A 12,132-nucleotide genomic window follows, 5' to 3' on the forward strand; every position below is an offset into this window, starting at 1 on the left:
TCCTCTCTTATGTCCTCCTCCTCCTCTTCATCCTCATGTCCTCCTCCTCCTCTTCATCCTCCTCCCTCATGTCCTCCTCCTCCTCTTCATCCTCATGTCCTCCTCCTCCTCTTCATCCTCCTCCCTCATGTCCTCCTCCTCCTCTTCATCCTCCTCCCTCATGTCCTCCTCCTCCTCTTCATCCTCATGTCCTCCTCCTCCTCTTCATCCTCATGTCCTCCTCCTCCTCTTCATCCTCCTCTCTTATGTCCTCCTCCTCCTCTTCATCCTCATGTCCTCCTCCTCCTCTTCATCCTCCTCTCTTATGTCCTCCTCCTCCTCTTCATCCTCCTCTCTTATGTCCTCCTCCTCCTCTTCATCCTCATGTCCTCCTCCTCCTCTTCATCCTCCTCTCTTATGTCCTCCTCCTCCTCTTCATCCTCCTCTCTTATGTCCTCCTCCTCCTCTTCATCCTCATGTCCTCCTCCTCCTCTTCATCCTCCTCTCTTATGTCCTCCTCCTCCTCTTCATCCTCCTCTCTTATGTCCTCCTCCTCCTCTTCATCCTCATGTCCTCCTCCTCCTCTTCATCCTCCTCTCTTATGTCCTCCGTCCTCCTCCTCTTCATCCTCATGTCCTCCTCCTCCTCTTCATCCTCCTCTCTTATGTCCTCCTCCTCCTCTTCATCCTCATGTCCTCCTCCTCCTCTTCATCCTCCTCTCTTATGTCCTCCTCCTCCTCTTCATCCTCATGTCCTCCTCCTCCTCTTCATCCTCCTCTCTTATGTCCTCCTCCTCCTCTTCATCCTCCTCTCTTATGTCCTCCTCCTCCTCTTCATCCTCATGTCCTCCTCCTCCTCTTCATCCTCCTCTCTCATGTCCTCCGTCCTCCTCCTCTTCGGTCCCTCTAGACCTCTTTCCCTCAGCATCCTTTCATCCCGTTCCTCCTCCCAACCGTCTCCTTCCCTGCATGGATCTCCAGAACATCCATGATCGGATCCTCTGATGGATTTTTTGTTGATCGTACATCTTACATCTTACCACCGTCCTAAAAGTGTCATGGCCGCCTCCCGTCCTGGTCTCTGAAGAATGATGTTAGTTTTGTGGAGCCTGTGAGGGTCGACCACAGGAGTCTGTAAAACTGGATTCTAACCACCGGCCGGTTGCTGAAGGCGTTCCACATGGACCCGTGTCGGTTCTCCTGTCCGGCTGTAAAGAACCCATCCCTGCTGCACCTCTGATGCTGTTTTTCCCGCCGTCCTCCAATTCGTTCCTTTGTTTGTTTACCATGTTTGCCCCCCCTCATCAGGCGGGGTAAGTGGGGAGTTTAGTTACACTAATGATGACCCTGGGGCCGCTCCTTAACTAGCTCCCTGCAGATGTTAAAGGCGGTTAATGCTCACCTTCAGGGACACGCTGAGGTAAGGCTTACCTGTCCTTACCTGTGTTCCTCTCCATGTTTCTGCTGATCTCCTGTGAAGATTGACAGATGACGTTTATGGAGAATGACGGTGCAGGGCGCCGCCGCCATTTCCTGTTGACCATCTGTGGCTTTGGCCTTCATCAATAACCAAACCAGTTTAGTTCAATTTCACAACACAGACGTCTGAACGGGCTTCACTAACTGGACAAAACATCAAATCTGTCATAAAATACAAACTAAACTGGACCCTCCCTGCTCTTAGACCAGGGGGGGTCAGACTCCAGGCCTGGGGGGGCGGCATTCTACTTGTTTTCCAGCCCACCTGCCCTTGAAGCTCCTTATTGGCTAAACACCTGAACCAGGTAATCAGCAGCAGGTAAGGCCGGGTTTCTGCAGGACCAGCAGGAGGCGGGGCTACAGGCCTGGATTTGGGCCCCCCGCCCCTACCTTCCTTCTCGGTAAGGAAAACCACAGCCAGGTTATCAGAGACCATGCCCCCCCTTTTCATCCGAGTTGTGATTGGTTTCTCATCCTGATGCAGTTTTCCAGCAGACCAAACAGAAACTCTGACGGAACCGATCCATCAGAACCATGAGAGAAGGACCGTTTGTTTTCCTCCTGGAACAACGTTTCCATAGAAACGCAAAGAACCAAGGACCGGTCTTTGGATTATTTCAGAGCTGCTGAGGAACCAGAACTCACGTCTCCTTCTGCAGAAATAAAAAGGATCAGAATGCAGAAGTGTGGCGTGAAGGAGGCGGAGCCTGCCGTCTCCAGGCAGCTCTGCTCCTCCTGTGGGACGCCGTATGGACGCCTTGACATCCAGCTGCAGCACAAGAGAAGGAACCGCTGAGGGCGAGTTCAAACATGCAGAACATCCAGAACTTGGCGAATTATGAGACCAGGAAGAGTCCGCAGGGATCAGCAACCTTTGTTTTTTGTTTCTCCACATTGATTGGCTGTCTGCAGTGACAGGGGGAGGGGCTTCCCACAGATTTTCTCTGAGCACTGTTAGTCTTTTTTATCATTAGAACGTAGAACTACACATTTTCTAAAACACTGGACGATTTTCAACAAACACGGTTTCCAACCGTCTGCTAAACATGCAAAGCTCGGCCACAGCACCTCACAGGCTCCTCTCAACGGTTTCTCCTCAATGGTAACGACCCCAAATGCTGTTTTGGGGTCGTTACCATAAATCCAGTTTCCCACTGCTGGGTCTCTCTGAACCCCTCCCACCAGCTCTCTCTTTGCATTCACATGATTGACAGTTTTTTCTGTTTTTGTGTCTTTAGCTGTGTATTTAAGACATTTACTGCACAGCTACACTTGTCAGCTGGGCTCTGGATGCTCACTACTTCACTCCTGTAGCGCCTCTGTGCACGCGGTGAACGCTTCAGAATCCAGAGCTCTGAACGGCGTGACCGCGATATGAATTCACGCTGGAACCGCTCAGCCATGGTTGGATTCACAGCCTTCGGACCTGCAGAACCAGAACGTCCACATGGAGGTTCTGATCAGATGATTTGATGGTCAGACGTTGAACGCTTGTGTCTCTGAGGACAGCAGTTCCTCATTGGTTCATCCGTCCTTCCTGATAGGGAAATGTTCTGACCTCTTTGGTCTTTTGGACCCTTTGGTTCCGTTATTCTTGAGCTGTTCTCCAGGATGCTGGAGAGCATTGGGAGGCTTTATTTTCTTGACTGAAAGTCAGACATGGTTTCTTTGGATCAGCGTCTGACGGCGTGCGATCCAAGATGGAACCCGAAACCATCCTCAGATTTTGGGTCTGGAGGGAAGCGAAGGCGCCAGCGGCGGCGTTGGCCGTCACGTCCCGCACTAATGAGTCCTCATATCACCTAATTGTCTGACAAACTGTTCCTTTCCTGTCTGCCAATGTGTTTACAAAGTCTCTCCTTAATTTATGCAGGACGATACGAGCGCCGTCTGCCGAGCCGCTCCTTCCTTCACAATAACACGCATCCTCCTCCTCTTCCTCCTCCACTCACTTTACTTCAACCTTCTGTTCTCCTCCTCCTCTCTGGTTTCCACTCACTTTCCTCCCCCCTCCCTCAGACAACTGTGACAGTTTTAATTCTGACCACTGATTAGCCCGATTCAATTAAGTCCTCCACGCTGTGTCCAACAGCAGAGCAGCATGGGGGCCCGGGGTCTGTTTGGGCCCCCATTCATCAAGCTCCAGCCTCTTAATCATCATTTAATTACGGCCTGCGTCCGTGCGCGCCGGACCGGGCCTTCAGGTGGGCTCTGGAACCAATCCCGTTTGGGCTTCATCGGCTGATTGCAGAGAAGCTCAGCAGGGTGCGGTCTAATTCCTGCACAGACGACTTCCTGCTCGCTGCAGCTTCTTTAGACCAGCTGTAAAAATGTTGAGGAACTTTTCTGTTCATAAACAGAATTCATTCTGGACATTTCTGTGAGATCAGATGAGCTCAGGTGTGACGGAAGCATCTTTGCTGGACGCTCTCGATCATCTCAGCTGCTAAAGGAGGCGCTGACCTATGACCTTTTTCTCTCTTGGTTTTTGTGCTTGTCTTGTTTGAAATGTCTTAATTTATGCATTAATTTATGAGTTTTGGTAACAAGTGACCTCCATGTGGATGCATAGCTGCTAAGACTCATGGGTAATATTTAAACAGTGAGGTGAATTTAATTTTTCTGAGAACCTGCTTATGTTTGTGGCACAGCTGCTCACAGCGGTGGTGGGAGTGTGATGGTGTGGGGCGATGCTCAGCTGGATCTGAACAGGCCTCAGATCTCGTCGTTTCTCTTGTGGTGTTTTTTTTTTCCTGAACAATGCTCCGGTTCTGCTGCAGGACGACCCGGACTCCCTCTGCTGATGCTGCAGGCCGCTGAAGCCGCTCTGCTGGCGTGGCGTTGGCAGCAGGGCGCATTCCTCCACATCTTAAAGGTAAACTCTGTCTCCCTGCAGATATCAGCGTTACTAATCCTTTTTGTCGAGCCCTCTCAGCGCCAGCGGGGATAACATCACATCACTAACAGGCAAGGCCCGCTTTGTCAGTCGGACCCGGGGCTCTAATCTCCTGCCGGCCCGCTCGGCTTTGCGCTCACAGAAAAGCGTTAATGACGTTATGGGAGGAGAAGCCCCATGCCGCTGGGAACCCGATAATCCCACTTTGTTCCTTTTGGATTACGGGGAAACTCCTCCCCCCTCGCGGTTGCTGATCTTCTGGGTGTTGTGCAGACACAAAGGGGCCCCTGCTGTTGGGCCCCATCCACTTCTTACTCTCTAAATACCTCTCTCATTTGTAGGGCCGCAGCCAGGGGTGCGCGCCCCTTTATTTGCTCCTCAATTAGCAGGAAAGGCGTGCGCTGATCACTTCCTGTGCAGAGGTGAGCGGTGGCGTGAAAGCCTGATGAGAGTTTCATGTCACGACCGTGCACGCCAACATTTGCTGCTCCTCCCCCCTCTTTCAGCCTCATGTTTGGGGGGGTGGCTATTTCCGCTAAGCCGAAAGACTAAACTGCTTCAGCGCAGCCCCCCCCAGCTGCTTTCACACTCTGGCCCACGGGTCCAAATGGGCGGGGAATTCTACTAACTTTCACACCTTCACCTGCCTTTATGCTCCACTCTTCTTGGGGGGCGGGGCTAACGTCTTTCACACTTAGACCAGAAGCAACAAACCCTGACGGGAATCGAACGTGGACGCCATTGAATGAGGTTGTTCACTTACCGCCGTAGGTGAACAACAGCTAAGGTCACATGTCATATTTCACCACCAGATCTTCTCAGAATAAAATGTTCTTTAAAGAGCAGCGTATCTAAAATAACCAAAGTTCTCCTGTGGAGCTGCAGTGTAATAGTGTAGTCAGGAGCCTTTATGTTTGTTAGTTTGTGTAAATACTAACTCCAGCTATTAAAGCAGTTTTCTTTGGAGACACAAACGTTTTCACATGTGACAGTCGTATCCGCGATCATCAGTTTCAGGAGGAAGAATCCTGTTTAACGGGCTGCAGTCTGAACCCGGACCCCCGCCCCCTGCTGTCTGATCCGTCTCTGAAGAGTTGTCCTCTCTGGAGCCGTTTGGACGACTTCTTCTTTTCTTTAGAGACTTTCCTCTCAGTGAGTTGAGGGGAGGTCAGCTCCTCTGCCCCCCGTCTCCACCGGCTGCTCCCCGGATGCCAAGAAAGCCTCAGAGATGAAGCGGACAGATGGCCGCTCGCTTTAGGACGGGTCTTCAGCGGCTCGACGGTTCTTCCCGTAGTGGCTTGGCAGATGCACGCGCATATGCCTTTCCCTCAAATGGTCCACTCTTAAGGGGCGCAGAGCAGGACTCTGACCCGCGTTTACCATCAGTGAAGGCAGAAGGAGGCAGAGGACACTTCTGATGTGATCAGCTCCTATGATAATCCTATCATTGACGGCGTTTGTGAGGAACTCTGCTCGTTCCTCTTCACGTTGCTTCAGGTTTGCAGATCAGAAGAACAGCAGCAGCTTGATCTTTCAGTCTTTTAAACATTCTGTTGGGGTTTACTGCTCTGAACCATGGAATTTAAATGATCAATTTATTTATTCTACATGCCCATCATCTACATGACCAACATCTACATGACCATCATCAACATGACCAACATCTACATGACCATCATCTACATGACCAACATCTACATGACCAACATCAACATGACCATCTTCTACATGACCAACATCTACATGACCAACATCTACATGACCATCATCAACATGACCAACATCTACATGACCATCATCTACATGACCATCATCTACATGACCAACATCTACATGACCAACATCAACATGACCATCTTCTACATGACCAACATCTACATGACCATCATCAACATGACCATCTTTTACATGACCAACATCTACATGACCATCGTCTACATGAAAATCGTCTACATGACCAACATCTACAGGACCAACATCAACATGACCATCTTCTACATGACCAACATCTACATGACCAACATCAACATGACCATCTTCTACATGACCAACATCTACATGACCATCATCAACACAACCATCTTTTACATGACCAACATCTACATGACCATCATCTACATGACCATCGTCTACATGACCAACATCTACATGACCAACATCAACATGACCATCTTCTACATGACCAACATCTACATGACCAACATCAACATGACCATCTTCTACATGACCAACATCTACATGACCATCATCAACATGACCATCTTTTACATGACCAACATCTACATGACCATCGTCTACATGAAAATCGTCTACATGACAATTGTCTACATGACCAACGTCTACATGACCAACATCTACATGACCAACATCTACATGACCAACGTCTACATGACCAACATCTACATGACCAACATCTACATGACCATCATCTACATGACCAACATCTACATGACCAACATCTACATGACCAACATCTACATGACCAACATCTACATGATCAACATCTACATGATCAACATCTACATGACCATCATCTACATGACCAACATCTACATGACCAACATCTACATGACCATAATCTACATGATCAACATCTACATGATCAACATCTACATGACCAACATCTACATGATCAACATCTACATGACCGTCATCTACATGACCGTCATCTACATGACCATCATCTACATGACCAACATCTACATGACCAACATCTACATGACCAACATCTACATGATCAACATCTACATGATCAACATCTACATGATCAACATTTACATGGCCATCATCTACATGACCAACACCTACATGACCAACATCTACATGAAAATCGTCTACATGACCATCGTCTACATGACCAACATCTACATGACCAACATCTACATGACCATCGTCTACATGACCATCGTCTACATGACCAACATCTACATGACCAACATCTACATGACCATCGTCTACATGACCATCGTCTACATGACAATCGTCTACATGACCATCGTCTACATGACAATCGTCTACATGACCAACATCTACATGACCAACATCTACATGACCAACATCTACATGATCAACATCTACATGATCAACATCTACATGACCATCATCTACATGACCAACATCTACATGACCAACATCTACATGACCAACATCTACATGACCATCATCTACATGACCAACATCTACATGACCAACATCTACATGACCATAATCTACATGACCATAATCCACGTGACCATCGTCTACATGACCATCGTCTACATGACCAACATCTACATGACCAACATCTACATGACCATCGTCTACATGAAAATCGTCTACATGACAATTGTCTACATGACCAACGTCTACATGACCAACATCTACATGACCAACATCTACATGACCAAAATCTACATGACCATAATCTACATGACCATAATCCACATGACCATCGTCTACATGACCATCGTCTACATGACCAACATCTACATGACCAACATCTACATGACCATCGTCTACATGAAAATCGTCTACATGACAATTGTCTACATGACCATCGTCTACATGACCAACATCTACATGACCAACATCTACATGACCATCGTCTACATGAAAATCGTCTACATGACAATTGTCTACATGACCAACGTCTACATGACCAACATCTACATGACCAACATCTACATGACCATCGTCTACATGACCAACATCTACATGACCAACATCTACATGACCATCGTCTACATGACCATCGTCTACATGACCAACATCTACATGACCAACATCTACATGACCATCGTCTACATGAAAATCGTCTACATGACAATTGTCTACATGACCAACGTCTACATGACCAACATCTACATGACCAACATCTACATGACCATCGTCTACATGACCATCGTCTACATGACCAACATCTACATGACCAACATCTACATGACCATCGTCTACATGAAAATCGTCTACATGACAATTGTCTACATGACCAACGTCTACATGACCAACATCTACATGACCAACATCTACATGACCATCGTCTACATGACCATCGTCTACATGACAATCGTCTACATGACCATCGTCTACATGACAATCGTCTACATGACCAACATCTACATGACCAACATCTACATGACCAACATCTACATGATCAACATCTACATGATCAACATCTACATGACCATCATCTACATGACCAACATCTACATGACCAACATCTACATGACCATAATCTACATGATCAACATCTACATGATCAACATCTACATGACCAACATCTACATGACCGTCATCTACATGACCGTCATCTACATGACCATCATCTACATGACCAACATCTACATGACCAACATCTACATGACCAACATCTACATGACCAACATCTACATGACCAACATCTACATGACCATCATCTACATGACCATCATCTACATGATCAACATCTACATGATCAACATCTACATGACCATCATCTACATGACCAACATCTACATGATCAACATCTACATGACCAACATCTACATGACCAACATCTACATGACCATCATCTACATGACCAACATCTACATGACCAACATCTACATGACCATAATCTACATGACCATCATCCACATGACCAACATCTACATGACCAACATCTACATGACCAACATCTACATTGCCAACATCTACATGACCATCATCTACATGACCATCAGCTACATGACCAACATCTACATGACCATCATCTACATGACCATCATCCACATGACCAACATCTACATGACCAACATCTACATGACCAACATCTACATGACCATCATCTACATGACCAACATCTACATGACCAACATCTACATGACCAACATCTACATGACCATCATCTACATGACCATCAGCTACATGACCAACATCTACATGACCAACATCTACATGACCAACATCTACATGACCATCATCTACATGACCAACATCTACATGACCATCATCTACATGACCAACATCTACATGACCAACATCCACATGACCAACATCTACATGACCAACATCTACATGACCAACATCTACATGACCATCATCTACATGAGCAACATCTACATGACCAACATCTACATGACCAACATCTACATGACCAACATCTACATGACCATCATCTACATGACCAACATCTACATGACCATCATCTACATGACCAACATCTACATGACCATCATCTACATGACCATCATCTACATGACCAACATCTACATGACCATCATCTACATGACCAACATCTACATGACCAACATCCACATGACCAACATCTACATGACCAACATCTACATGACCAACATCTACATGATCAACATCTACATGACCATCATCTACATGACCAACATCTACATGACCATAATCTACATGACCATCATCCACATGACCAACATCTACATGACCAACATCTACATGACCAACATCTACATGACCAACCTCATGTACCTCAGACTAGTATAAAAACTACATAATAGTAGATGGTATATTACAAGCCCACATTTTCATTTTTACCCTACCACGTTCATTCATAGATGTTTATAACTGGATAATCCCTGACATGAGCCTTTGGATTCTGCACAAAGCAAATCCTCAATGGGCTGAACAGGGTTAGCCCCGCCCACCTACTTTCCAAAAGCATAGTCAGTCGGACTTTACTATGGGAGTCAATGGAGAATTGCTCCTTGCGTTTGACAAGCATTTAGTAGTTTTTGTGTCCACAAATACAAATCAGATACATATCTTTAAATTGTCTGATATAAAAGCCCCCAAAGTCTTTTTTATCCTTCTATACGTCTGGCCTTAAGCCTTTCATCACTAAGAACAATTTAATTCATTCTAAAGTTTAGTCAAATGAAACCATCAGGAGACAAACTAGGACATCTTTGCACGAACTAACTTTCCAAAATTATCTTCTGTCACATGTCGCTGCCAGCAAACTGAAAGGTGTGGGAGAACCGACCGTCTGCTGCTCAGTAATTAGCAGCAGCTGATGGCGATGAGACACGGCGTCCTGGAACTGGGGGGTCACGGTTCATCCATCTTTGCCAACCACATTTTTCTTTAAAGATTATTCCACATTTCCACTGGGAAGAAGAAAGTAAAGAGTCTGAAAACGTGTCACGAACATTTTTGATTTTCACTTTGAACTGCAGAGTAACTGATGCTGAAGCTGAAACTGGAGCTGAAACCGAAGCTGAAGCTGAAGTTGAAGGACAGTCTGATGGACAGCAGACAGAAGCACCTAAAATGACCTTCTATGTTTGTGCTAAGGACTTTTATTCAGCTTTTGATCTGTTCATGTTTCAGCTTGAATCTCCTCATCAATGTTTCCTCTCAGCTTCTTTCAGCTTCAATCAGCTGCAGAAATATTCAACCTTTTTCATGACTGAATCTGAATGTTTTTACCTATTTTAGTTCAAGTTTTAGCTGTAAAAAAGTCTATTTCAATATCTGACATTTGAAACGTTCTTGTCCTCAGCTGCTCCTCTCTGATATTCACCTCCTTTCTCTGGGAACCTCCCCCCACCCCCCTGAAAAAATGAAAAGTGATGAAAGTGCAGAAAAAAATGTAACTGGTGTTTCCGACATTCTAACTGCACAGCAGAAACAAGACGGGAACTGTTGAAATTTCCTGAGGTGTCAGATGAAGCACATTTAGATGCAAACATCTGGATGAAGTGGCTCAAAGCAGACTGTTCCATAGCAGACTGTTCTAGAGTCGACTGTTCCATAGCAGACTGTTATAGAGTAGACTGTTCTAGGATTGACTGCTCCATAGCAGACTTTCCGGGGCCGACTGTTCCATCAAAGACTATTCTAGAGCAGACTGTTCCATAGCAGACTGTTCTAGAGTAGACTGTTCCATAGCAGACTGTTATAGAGTAGACTGTTCTAGGATTGACTGCTCCAGAGCAGACTGTTCCGGGGCAGACTGTTCCATCAAAGACTATTCTAGAGCAGACTATTCCGTAGCAGACTGTTCTAGAGTAGACTGTTCCATAGCAGACTGTTATAGAGTAGACTGTTCTAGGATTGACTGCTCCAGAGCAGACTGTTCCGGGGCAGACTGTTCCATCAAAGACTATTCTAGAGCAGACTATTCCGTAGCAGACTGTTCCATAGCAGACTGTTCTAGAGCAGACTGTTCGAAGACAGACTGTTCTAGGACCGACTGTCCCATAGCAGACTGTTACATAGCAGACTGCTGAAAGGCCGACTGTTCCATAGGAGACTGTTCTAGAACAGACTGTTCTAAAACTGAATGTTCCATAGCAGAATGTTCTAGAGCTAACTGTTCCATAGCAGAATGTTCTAGAGCTAACTGTTCCATAGCAGACTGTTCTAGGGCCGACTGTTCCATAGCAGACTGTTCTACAGCAGACTATTCTAGAGCTGACTGTTCCATGGCAAGCTGTTCCATTGCAGACTGTTATAGGGCAGACTATTCAAAAGCAGACTGTTCTAGAGCTTACTATTCAAAAGCTGTAATATAGCAGGCTGTTTCATAGCACACTTTTACATAGCAGACTGTTCTAGACTAGACTGTTCCATAGCAGACTGTTGTAGGTCCGACTGTTCCTGAAGAGACTGTTCTAGAGTAAACTGTTCCATAGCAGACTGGTCCAAAGCAGACTGTTATAGAGGTAACTGTTCCATAGCAGACTGTTCTAGAGCAGACTGTTATAGAGCAGACCGTTCTAGGACCGACTGTTCCAGAGGAGACTGTTCTAGAGCAGACTGTTCGAAGACAGATTGTTCTAGGAATGACTGTTCCATAGCAGACTGTTC

The sequence above is a fragment of the Oryzias latipes genome, chromosome 10 (genome assembly GCF_053564925.1).
Source record: "Oryzias latipes strain Hd-rR chromosome 10, Olatipes_Hd-rR_3.1".
Lineage (NCBI taxonomy): Eukaryota > Metazoa > Chordata > Actinopteri > Beloniformes > Adrianichthyidae > Oryzias > Oryzias latipes.